This window comes from Marmota marmota, unplaced genomic scaffold, assembly GCF_001458135.2.
Source record: "Marmota marmota marmota unplaced genomic scaffold, marMar, whole genome shotgun sequence".
Classification (NCBI taxonomy): Eukaryota; Metazoa; Chordata; class Mammalia; order Rodentia; family Sciuridae; genus Marmota; species Marmota marmota.
Window position 1 is genome coordinate 48,677,164 of NW_025999990.1, and position 12,023 is coordinate 48,689,186.

The following is a 12,023-nucleotide window of genomic DNA, read 5'->3' on the forward strand; positions in this document are numbered from 1 at the left end:
CGGCGCCCGGCGCTCGGACCGCAGAGTCGGGGCGCCAGCGCGCAGGGCAGGGCGCGGGGTGTCTCGGCCTTCCCCGCCGCCCGGGCGCCCCGGGACCGCCGCCTGCCTTCGCAGGCACCTTTGTTCTTTCTCTCCCAACTACCTGTCTGAGCAGCGGGCCGGAGAGGGCCCCAAGAAAGATCCGCCCCTCCCGGAGAGTCCCCCCATCTGCATCGGAGGGGCGCTCTTGGGGAGCCGGGGGCTCGTGTCCCAGTCTCTCTCGTGTCTCCCTGCCTCCCGCACCTCTTCTCTCTCCTCTTTTGTTGCCTCTACTCCTCGTCGCGACACTGCCTTGGCTGCTTTTCCCCCTCCCACTTGGGAGTTTGCAGCGTGGACGGCCGGTGAACACCGTAAGTTGTCCCCTGGCGAACTCAGCCCCGGTGGAGTGGAGCGGCCCCCGCAGAGCAGGGCGCACCGCTGACTCTGGAAGCCTCTGTGTGATATTATCGCGCTTCAGCTCAGCTGGGCTTTGTGACCGGCCTTGTGGGGACCACGGCTGCTCCCCCGGACTCGGGCAGCTGGGGCTGATCGGAGATTAGAATCTGCTCAGAGGTTCTTCCTTGGGTAGCCCCTGCTGCTCTACTATATGTGGTAATCAGCAAGCATTAAAAGGAAAACTATAATTCTCCAGGAATCAGGCATCAAAGAGGGGAGATGGGGGTAGGGAGGATGTCCAAACTCCCTACGTCATTTGAAAAAAAAGGGGAGAGAGAGGAATCCTGATTCCTAGCTCATCCCTCTCCTCTTAACTCTAAAGTAAAAATGACAGGAGAAAGAGAATTTCCAAGTGGAATTTCCCCACGGAGTATTGAGAAAGTAAGAAAGATTTCAATTATCTATTGAAATGAGGCAGCCAGGACTCTGGAAAGAGAGGCACAGAAGAGCAGATAAAGCAAGTGCTGTCTGGCATTTGGGATCCAGACAAATATTTTGGCGGTGGAGATGGTGGGTGGGCATTATATATCCTGTTTTTCTGTTTTAGGGGTTCATAAAAACCCACTCAGGAGAGCTTTGCCACCCGAATTCCTAATTACAAGATTGATCTCAATGTACACAGCATCCACTTGTTTAAGCCTAGAGCAATACGTTTCAAAAAGAACAATAAAGACACAAAATGCATAGATTTGATGATAGAAATGTGTATCATGATATATGAGGCTACAGTGGAGATGGGAAAGGATGGAGGAAAAATCTGTCCTGAAGGTAATCCTGCACCTGCCTATTTAAAAGGTGTCCTCTGTCATCCTTTTCATCAAATTGTGGATCTAGATTATGAACAGTGTTCAGAACCCACCTCCTTCTACTTGACTATTCCTGCTCAGATCTAGAATACTATAAGACAAATTATAATAAAAGAAAAATTTAAAAATTCCACATTGGCTTGTTTCCTTTTATGGAAATCGCTGCAAAGGAGGAATAACTCAACTAGGAGGTCCGGTTGTTTTCTAAAGCCTTTCTGGCTTTGAATGTCCACATTTCTGGAGTCCTGATAATAATCTGGTGTTCTGTACAAAGATTGGGCCTGCGGTCTCATTTCATTACATAGCTTGCTGCTAAGGAACACAGTGGGCACCTGCTATCCTCTGTTTGCTGGGCTGTACAAACAGGAATATTATCAAAGAACTTCATTAGGATTTTAGATGGATTAAGCCATTAATAGTTTCAAATTTCTGCATAAATAATCGCCATCATTTGCACACTTAAAGCTCATCTGAGGGATTTGGAGAAGGATCTTTTCGGACAAATGGGTCTTGGGACATGACTAGCCTTTTCTTATGTTGATGATTGTAACAGAATATATGGTTTATTATTCAAAAGCTTCTTTCCAAACTGAGCTCTTTGAAACTGTGACTGTTCCATTTAACCAGAGAGTTAGCATATTAAGTAATTTTCTTTATTTTCAGCTCAGAGTATCAGAGGAAATCAAACACATCACATCTGTTTCCAGTGGAGTACTTTATTCCCTCTGTAATAGGGCATTTGCAGACATTCCCAGCACTTCTCAAGTTATGTCAAGTTATTTTTTGAAGGAACAATGATCCTCTTGGCCCTCTGGAGTTATTTTCCTTCTCGTTTCACATTTCAGTTTGGATGATTTCTGAGATAGTGGGACACCACTTTCATCCTGCTGAGGACAGAAGGGCCAAGGCTATCTAATTATAATCATTCACTGATGTCTCTAGATCTCAGAGCTCAGCAGAGTATCTGAGCAGGTTGTAACAGGGATGGTCATGAAGGAAAAGCCTTGGGGGGAGAAAAGAGAGGAAGAAAAAGATGAGCTTAGTTTAGTTGGATTAAACTCTGACCTGCAACCTTTCATTTGTGCTTTCTTAAAAAGAATCCTTATGTAATGCATTCGGTTTCATAATTTATTCACAACTGATTTACTTCCCCTCATTATTTCATCAACCTTGCCTGGCTGACCCAACTGTGGAACCTGGACAGCTCAAGGGAAGAGAGTGACTTGCCAAGGGCACACTCAGGCTCCTCTCACCATCAGGAGTGTGCTCATGGGGAAGAGTTTGCTTATGCCAGTAGCTCAATTGCTTGCTTTCAGGGATTGTTTAGGCTGCGGAAACAGAGGGATTTTAGGGGAGTAGGTCCTGGAACCAGTTTATCTCCTCCACTAACCAACTTCTTAATTTAGTTAAGTAACTAAATCATTTAATTTTGCCTACCTCAGTTTTCCCATCCATGATGGGGATAATGACACTACCTTCCACATAGCGTTGTGATGAGGTCTAAACAATTTTAGTTGCTATAAACCAAACTTCAGCCCTTTGAAGATTCTTGTTAAACTTAGCTAAGTCATCATTAGTATTGACATCCCCCAAATTGATGCCATTCATATTCATTAGGATCTACATGGGACTCAGTGTGCACTTCATTTCTTAAAAGGGTTTCAGGATTGGCTGTTGTGACTGAACTGTCCCTATCCACATGATGCATGCCAGAGAGCCTATTCCAGAGAACCTGTTCTGCAGGGTAAAAACACTCCTCATTGCTACTTTGTTCATTTTGCAACTAAGCTGGGACACTTTAACTTCAGTTTGCTCAAGAACCCTGATTTCAAACTCATTCACTTCCCAGGTCAACTTAGAAATTTGGGAAAACACAACACAGTGGACCAGAAGTTTGAAGACTTCACCGAAATGATTCTCCATGCTTTGTATGGCATCTCTACATAAGAAGAGAGAAATCATCACTCCAGTTTGAGAACCCCTCATTCTTCCTCTTTGTTCCTTCTTCTACCCTCTTCATATCCCTGATAATAAAAAATAAAACGACGAAAAAAAAAAGCATGACAAAGGCAAACAATACATTAAGCGCACAACTGGAGTCACTAGGATTAACCAATAAAAATATTGCACAGGGTATACTCCTGCTAAAAACAAATATGTTGTTTATCTGAAATTAAAGTTGAACTTGATGTCCTATATTTTAACTCAAGTCAACCACAATCTACCTTGGTAGTGTCACATTTTTTTCATGGTACATGTAAAGCCAAAAGAACCTGAGAAGACAGAAAAATATGAGAGCAGGAGTAGATTAAAGAATGTCTCACCAGAGGTCTTTGGGAATGGAAGAGGCAGGAAAGGAAAACTAAGAGCAAAGACTGGATGGAGCAACAGACCTGTAAAGTCTTAGAATGGCATTTCCAGAGCTGGGCCGAGGGTATCATTACAGCTGCTTGTAGTTAGAGGTTAAGTGGTTTGCATTTCTAGCCTTCCCCAACAGAACGCTGCAGTGTAGAACAGGTGTGTGCCTCTAGTCACCAGGGTCCCACAGATGACCTCTGAAGAGATACAACCCAGCTTAACTTTTAAGAACTTCATATTTGACCAAAGAGAAACTCATATCAATATCAAGGTCATAAGCCAGTCCTTTTCTTGTGTTTTCAAGAGATATCAAAGAAGTTCAATCCTAGATACTCTATCACAAAGTCTAAAGTCAAGAAGTAATGAAAAATCTAAGGAACCTTCTTTAGAACACATCAGACAGGGTTTTCTTCCTTTATTCCAGACAAATGGCCTGTGGCAGTGACAGCCTTCATTTCTGTCCTACTCATTCATATTATTATAAATAACCACGGTCTCAACTGGAGAACTAACAGAGGTTGTTTTCTCTAACAAGTAGGTTCATTTTTGTACATACAATTTTCCCCAATAGCCTGAATTTTCTACCATTTTCTGTGTACACCAAAAAGCTGTATTCTGTGCCTTACAAAATAATTGAGGTCTGAGATGAGAAACTAGAGTGCGTTGGCAGGCCTGGCAGCAGATGAAAGCTGAGCTTGGTAAGGGACTTGATGAGAAGGCTTTGTCAATGGAATGGCCAAGAAGAGACCCACTCCTAAATTTGCCCTGTGTTCCCAAAACATTGTGGAAGTCCACCCTAATGTTCATATTATTTTGTATAATCTATAACATTACATATACTATTACTGAGAGTTAATAGTGACTCACATGTCTAATCTTTCAAAATTAATTGTGATATTAGCTACCGTGGGTACATAAGAGAGAGGAAAACAGAAAAAGAGCTAGTTTTCAAAAGTAAATAAAAAATCATAAGACTTCAAGATTACTCCTTGGATGATAGATCTCTGATTCATCTAGTAATCATTTTCTTTAACACCTCTTGTGTGCCCAGCTCTGTGGTTCCTGCATTCTTCATGAAATGATTATTTATTGTTCAATACAGGGACTGGAGACAGAGTGGTAATCAATGCAAAGTCCCTCTCGTGGGTGAAGGGAGGGGATAAAGAATACACAGTAAATGAGCAACAATAAAAGAAAAAAGAAAATTTCAAATCTTGATGAGTGATATGAAGAAACTTAAAGAGAGTTCTAGGACTAGTCAGGAGGGATGGTAAGAGAGAACAGGTTTAATTGGGTATTTTGAAAAGGCCTCACTAAGGGCTGAAATGCCACAGAGAACTGGAACCTGAAACAGAATCAACCAAGAAAATAATGAGAAGACATGATTTTATTAGTGTATAATCTAATTCAAATCAATGACCAATGTAGGTAAAGGTAAAATGTTTAAGTGCTGAAGGACTTTAGAAGAGAAAAAAAAGATCACGAGGCAGGGTTGTGGGGAGAAAAATAGAAAAAAGAATACTTCATAGGTCTGGATTCTCCCCCCACTCCTACTTTGACCTGGAATGGATGTGGGTAATGAAGGGAAGAGACAGGATCAGATATGGGAGCAGAATGATCTGGACATAGCCTCATTGATAGGCTTAAAGGTTCATATGAAATGGCAGGGAAGACAGGGTCCAGGTACTAGGCAGCCCAGCAGGTGTTTGATACATGTTCAGAGGCTTAGCGTGGGAAAGGGTGGTCAGATACTTCAACCCCTTGCTCTTCAAAGTGTGGTTCAAAGACCAACAGCATTGGCATCCCCTGGAAGCCTGTTAGAAATGTGGATTCAGGCTCCATCCTAAACTGAGTCAGAATCAGCTTTTTAGCAGTGTTTAAGTGCTTTGTGTGCCCATAAAACTTTGAGAAATGGAGTGATAGAACTTAGCTGATCCCAGTCTTTGCTGTCCTGGCTGGCTTGGTGTGTGTGTGTGTGTGTGTGTGTGTGTGTGTAAGAGAAAGAATATGCTGCTTTTAAATATGTGTTTCAAATAGTGACCCTGGAGGTATGTGACATCTGAGTCCATATGCATGTCTCTTACATAAGGCAGCAGAATATTTTTTTATTCCCTCAAATGGAAGAACAAAGCTAAAACTTGGTGGGTTTTGAAAGTTTATGCGTTTGCTTAAGAAACAAGCTTGATGGATTTGGGGCTTAAATCCAACTTTCTAAAAAAAAAAAGACATATTTACCATTCTTGAATTGCTCTTTGAATTCACACCATTTGTGCTCAAGTAACTGCCCCTCCCAGTCCGTGATACTGAGAAAGTTACTTAAGTCTCTGAATAATTGGGTTATCTATAAGGAGTGACATAACTCTTCTCTTTTAAGGCAGTTGTAAGGAAATGAAATCAGCAGCAGTGCTGAGTAGCTGGCGGCAGGGGGTGTTCTGTCCCCCAGCACCTCTACCCTCCCTATGGAGTACCCCAAATGAACAGATGGAAGGAAAATCAGGTACTTGCTACATACTCGTCCAACTACACCACTAATCCTAAGCCTATTCTATACAGAAATCATGGAGCCATCACTGTGGATATTGCTGGAGATATGGGCCTTGAGGCCTGCAGGGCATTTGTCAGATGTGAATGGTGCTGGTGAAGACCTTGAGTGTTTATAGAGTGCTCATTACCCATCAGGCACTGCACTGGTCCTTGGAGCTACTATGGAGGGTGAAATCCACCTGTGAAATGAGGTGGGTGGGGTCAGAGCCAACAGACACAGAAAGGCCTCTAAATTGCTTTGCAGTTCCAAACAAGTCCCAACCAGGTTGCAGGGGCTTCCTGGTCCCCATTCTTACCTCTTTAGTTTCTGACCCTCACTGTCTCGGGGTAGCCATGCTCTGACATAGGTTTCCTTAAGTCACACCCATGCTATTGGGACTGTAGGTTTGAGTGCTGCTGTTTAAGAATCCAAGGTGGGTCTCTAGTTCCCTCAGAAGGTTTTTGGAATCCTCACTTCTGGGTTATTAAACATGTACCTATAAAATTGTAATGTTTGAGGCTCAAAATCATGAAGAGGCCAACGGGCCACAACAAATAATTAAATTTCATTTCAAGGGGTGTCACCTAGTTACATTTTAGTATTCACACCTTCCAGATGATCCCAGATGGCAACATCTGTTACAAGATGAATGCATTCATATTCTTTGGGGATACAGAGAGTCAAAAGAGAAAACTACCTCCATCAATTGCCATCTGAAAAGATATACAAGTCTAACCCATAAAACCAATAAATTAGTATCCATCCCATGTTTTTACCCAATGGAACTCTTCCAATCCTATCAGAACCATAATAGATGAGTTAAATGATTAAAATAAGTTCAAAGTAATATTTAGATATATTTTTTCCCTGAAGAGGAAAAGCTCACAACATTTTTCACACTAAATTTAGTTTTGAATTTCTATAAAATCTTACAACAATCTGAGCTGGCTTCTTTATACTGAAGAAGATTGAAGTATCATTACATTGGCAAAGCATAACAAATATTTCTTTTCTAGTGAGAAAGATGCCAACACCACTTCTTGACAGGCATAGGGAAGCAATTACACAGCTTTCTATAGAGGCAAGATATTGGCATGGTATATTGGAAAATGATATGCAGAAAAATCAGAGATAGTATTGCAGAAAATTATTGTGATTTTTATTATTTTCCAAAGTCATTCCCTTCCCACAGATCTGAGTTTGGCTATGGGAAGGTCTATAGAGAGAGCTGAGAATTTACAGCAAATTGTATAAGAGTTTAATATATACACCTCACAAAGTATGGCTGGGTCACAGATTTCCTTCAAATTATTTCCAATCACTTATAACTTCTGACTTTGATGACATTAATATTAATGTAATGATAGAAAATGATACTCTCTAGAAATTTGATACAAATCAGTGCTATAGCCCACTTCTATTTTATTTTATTTATTTATTTGTCAAGGAAATTATTTTCCCATTTAGCGAGATAACTACATATATGATCAAGACTAAGATTTCACAACCCAAGGAGAATTAGGAAAGATCCTAATTTGCAGCAGTCACCTTGAGAGGTTACTCATCAGAACACAGATCTGTGTAATGGTTTATTGTAAAAGTGTGAGAACTCAGAAAATTTACATCTTCCATTTTGTAAGTAGTGAAGGAATCGCTTTGGCAGCTTGTCAACTGAAGTCACAGGTGAGGATTGTTGGCCAGGCCAGGGCCGAAAAACCATGCTTCTCAACTCTGAAGAAATTATAAGGCTGCAAGACTTTATCAATGGAAATAGCTCTCTGATTTTCTGGCCTATAGAGACATCAAAATGTCACCTAATTTCTATCTTCAAGCAAGACAGGGCTAAGTCATGTTGGAACAATGAATTTTCTACCCTTTTCTTGGGTTATCTCCTCACCTCACATGCAAGGTAGAGACTTGGAAATGTCCTATGTATTTAAAAGATGTAGAAAGTCAAACTAGATAATTTTATTCTCCCTTTGCTTTTGCAGCCATAAAAATTTCAAGGGCATATTGCATAACCTCTTGGACCCAATACATATTAATGATGAGTAATGTTGAGTAGTTGGTATTGAATGATGTGTTTAAAAGAAAGTACTAGACGGCTTTCAAGGATTCCTTCCTATTTTCCAATACCTTATATTCTTACTAGGAATATGTCATTTATATAACGTTCATTAGGCCTCTTTTTCTATTTCTCTGGTTTAAAGAGAAATATTGGCTTACACAATGTAATAAAGTTATAATGCCCCAAACATGGAAAAGTTAACTGTACTTGAGTTTGTACCTCTATGTATACTGTGTATGAGTTTGTTCCTACATTAGTAACTCCCATATGCCGCAGTCTGGCTGGGCACAAATCACCGAGCCGCCACAAAGCACTTGTATGTTCAAACAGTAAACTTTATTGCCTGAACTCCAACAGCACTCCACACACACTCCCCGGGAACTCTTCCGAGTGCCACCCACGGGGCCCCTCTCCAGCACACCACACCAACTGGAACTCCCTCCACCGGAACTTCACCAACCAACATGAAGTCCCCAGGAGAACTCCAAAGTAGTGGGTGCCTGAGGCGGATAGCAGGGGTCTATATACAATTGAATCAATCCAGCATCATCTTAATGGCTCGACTCTCAAACATTACTTCTGGCAAAATGCCAGGGGCCATTCCGACTCTCAACACCCAGACTTCATCAGGAGATAGGATGTTTGCAAATCTCAGTTCTTCTTAAAAAAAAAATATATATATATATATATATATATATATATGTATAATTTGTAGGTGGACACAATACCTTTATTTTTATTTATTTATTTATTTTTATTTATCTATTTATTTATTTAATATGCTGCTGAGGATTGAATCCAGTGCCTCACTCATGCTGGGCAAGCGCTGTACAGCTGAGCCACAACCCCAGCCTCTCAGTTCTTCTTGAAACTCTGATATACAGAACTTCTTTTGGATTGAATTATGCCATTGTCTGGATAAGTGTCCATTAAAGTCCCACATGTTAAAAGTTTGGACCCAAACTTATGGATTGTATTGGGAAGTGGGAGAGGTCGGGACTTAGCAAGAGGTCTTCTGATCATCTGGGGATACTGGGAACTGGGATCCTTTCTCTTCTTCTGTTTTTCATCCCAGCCAGCAGGTAGGTGCTTTGCTCACCACATGATCCTGTTACACTACACCTTCACAGGCCCAAAGCAATGGAGTCCACCAATCATGGACTGAAACCTCCGAAACTATGAGCCCAAATAAAACTTTTAATAAGTTGGCTAAACTATTTGTAAGAGTGACAGAAAACTAATGCAAATCATAGATCATCTAACATTACATTCTTCCATGGAAATATAGGAAACATTAAACATACATGGAATACTATAGAAGTAAACCTTAAAAAGTGAACTTCTGTCTGATATAAGTTTTTTCCCCCCCTAAGAGTCATTCTATCTGAGCCTAGTTATGGAATTAGGACCTAGTTATGGATTTTTCAAGAATACAATTTCTAATACACAGTCTTAGCCAGCATGACAGTTAGGTAGCTAAGATCCTCCATTTTGCCACTTAACCTATTGACCTTGAAGATGATGCTGTAAAAACCCACTTTCTTTCTTATTGTATGTCCATTCTGGCCTCTTTCAGCAATGCTGCTTTTCAGGTTTATTTAGCTCATTAGCTACCTTGTTTCTCTGGACATACCCCAGAGGTATTAGTTGGCATTTTCCCCAGCTTAATGTCATTTTTTTTCCTAGTACATTTTCTTCATCTAAAACATACTTACAGTGTCTATGGCACCTCCTTCATTCTGTCTCACCATGAGCGAGGGTACTGTTTACTCCTTTCTCCTGATCATTAGTGAGCATGCAGAAGCTCAGAAGCACCAAGGGATTTTTCTCTCCTGGTTATTTGTATTTGAAAGCTTGCTATCCATACAGGGACAAGTACCTAGGGACCTGTGTTATTTTAAAACAGAGAAAGGGTTCAACCCTTTTTGAGCCCATTTTTGAAGAAACATAAATATTTCTTGACATAAACCCGGTTTGGATAGGCTCACATCTAATTACCGTCGGCATTTTATCAGTTATAGTCATTCTATAGATTTTTATAATTTTCTCATCACAGTGTCTCTGCATGAGGTTGATGATGATGGAGTAGTCATTTGCAGAATTATCTAGGATGCTTGTGAGGCTGGTCCTTTATGCAGCCTCCAATCTGTGGTATTCTCAGACAGAAAGTCTCCTCCCTGTGCCTCTGAAGAGAAGCTCATTTTCTTCTATGCCAGAGGTCCTTCACCACCTCCACAGCCTCTGGGCTTCCCATTTCTTCTTTCAGCAAACCTAGGGACTCTGCTTCCTTCTTCTTGTCAAAGCCATCACCTGCAAGCACTCTCTCCTTTGGGAATTTTCTCTTCTCTAACTCCTTTTCAGAGTCAGATGTTTCTTCCTGGATACCACCTTTCTTACACCCTCCAAATAAAAGCAGCAATAGTTTTTAGAATTTTGCTGCCAATCATATGGGTCAACAGTTTGCATAATGTAAATAACACATCTGAGAGATTATAGTCTCTTACAAACTGATATAAGGCTGTAAATGGAATATCATTGGCTTTATTGAAGCTTGTTTTATTTCTGAGAGTGTGACTCATCCCTCCAGCAGGCAACTAGCAAAGACTGTACACATTCATGCTTTGTCACAGCCCTTCTTCCCAGTACTGTGAGCTTGAGGCGTTGGGAAAAACCTTAGGTTCATGCTAGTGTAAAACGATGGGTGATTGTATATAATCAAACAACAAATATATGAAAAAATGTTCAACATGTCTAGTAATTAGAGAAATGCAAATCAAAACTACTCTAAGATATCATCTCACTTCAATCAGAATGGCAGCTATTATGAAGAAAACAACAATAAGTGTTGGTGAGGATGTGGGGAAAAAGGCACACTCACATTGCTGGTGGGACTGCAAAATGGTGCAGCCAATCTGGAAAGCAGTATGGAGATTCCTTGGTGAAATCGTGCTGGTCACTGGTGTGGCCAATTAGTCACTCAGCTACCTCAGTTGCGGGGGGCAGAGACGCGGAGTCAACACACAGACACCAGGATCTGGTGAGTGAACTGGCTGGTGACAACCTCAGTCGACGTCCAGTAGCTCATTTATTTTTGGAATGCATACAACTGTTATAGGGTTCAGGAGGGGCGTGCCTGTCAATCATACATAAGCAAGATAATATCCATAAGCCAATCATCTTATGCCTAATGTAAACTGCACTATAAGGAAGCTCTAAATATTGCTATCCTCTGGAAGGGTCTTTGTCCCTAGGGGAGGGGGCCTTCTGAGTCAGGGGTTTCATGCCCTGAAGCTCCTGACTATCAGTGTCCTGGCCTGGTAGCTTGGCAACACTAATCACAAGTGCTGAGGATGTGGTTTCACTAACGGCTCGCTATAGCAGAGTACCCCATCCTGCAAGTGTTCCTGTCAGGCCTGAACGAGCATAGATTCTTCAAGCACTCAGAGCTGCTCTTAGCTGCTAGCTGCTAGCTATAAACTGAAAGTTATTCCAACACCTTGGAAAACTAGGAATGGAACCACATTTTGACCAGCTATCCCACTCCTCGTTCTTACCCAAAGGACTTAAAAACAGCATACTATAGGGACACAGCCACATCAAGGTTTACAGCAGCACAATTAACAATAGCTAAACTGTGGAGCCAAACTAGATGCCCTTCAGTAGATTAATGGATAAAGAAATTTTATATATATATATATATATGTATATATATATATATATATATATATATATATGTATATATATATATATATATATATATGTATATATATATATATATATATATATATATATA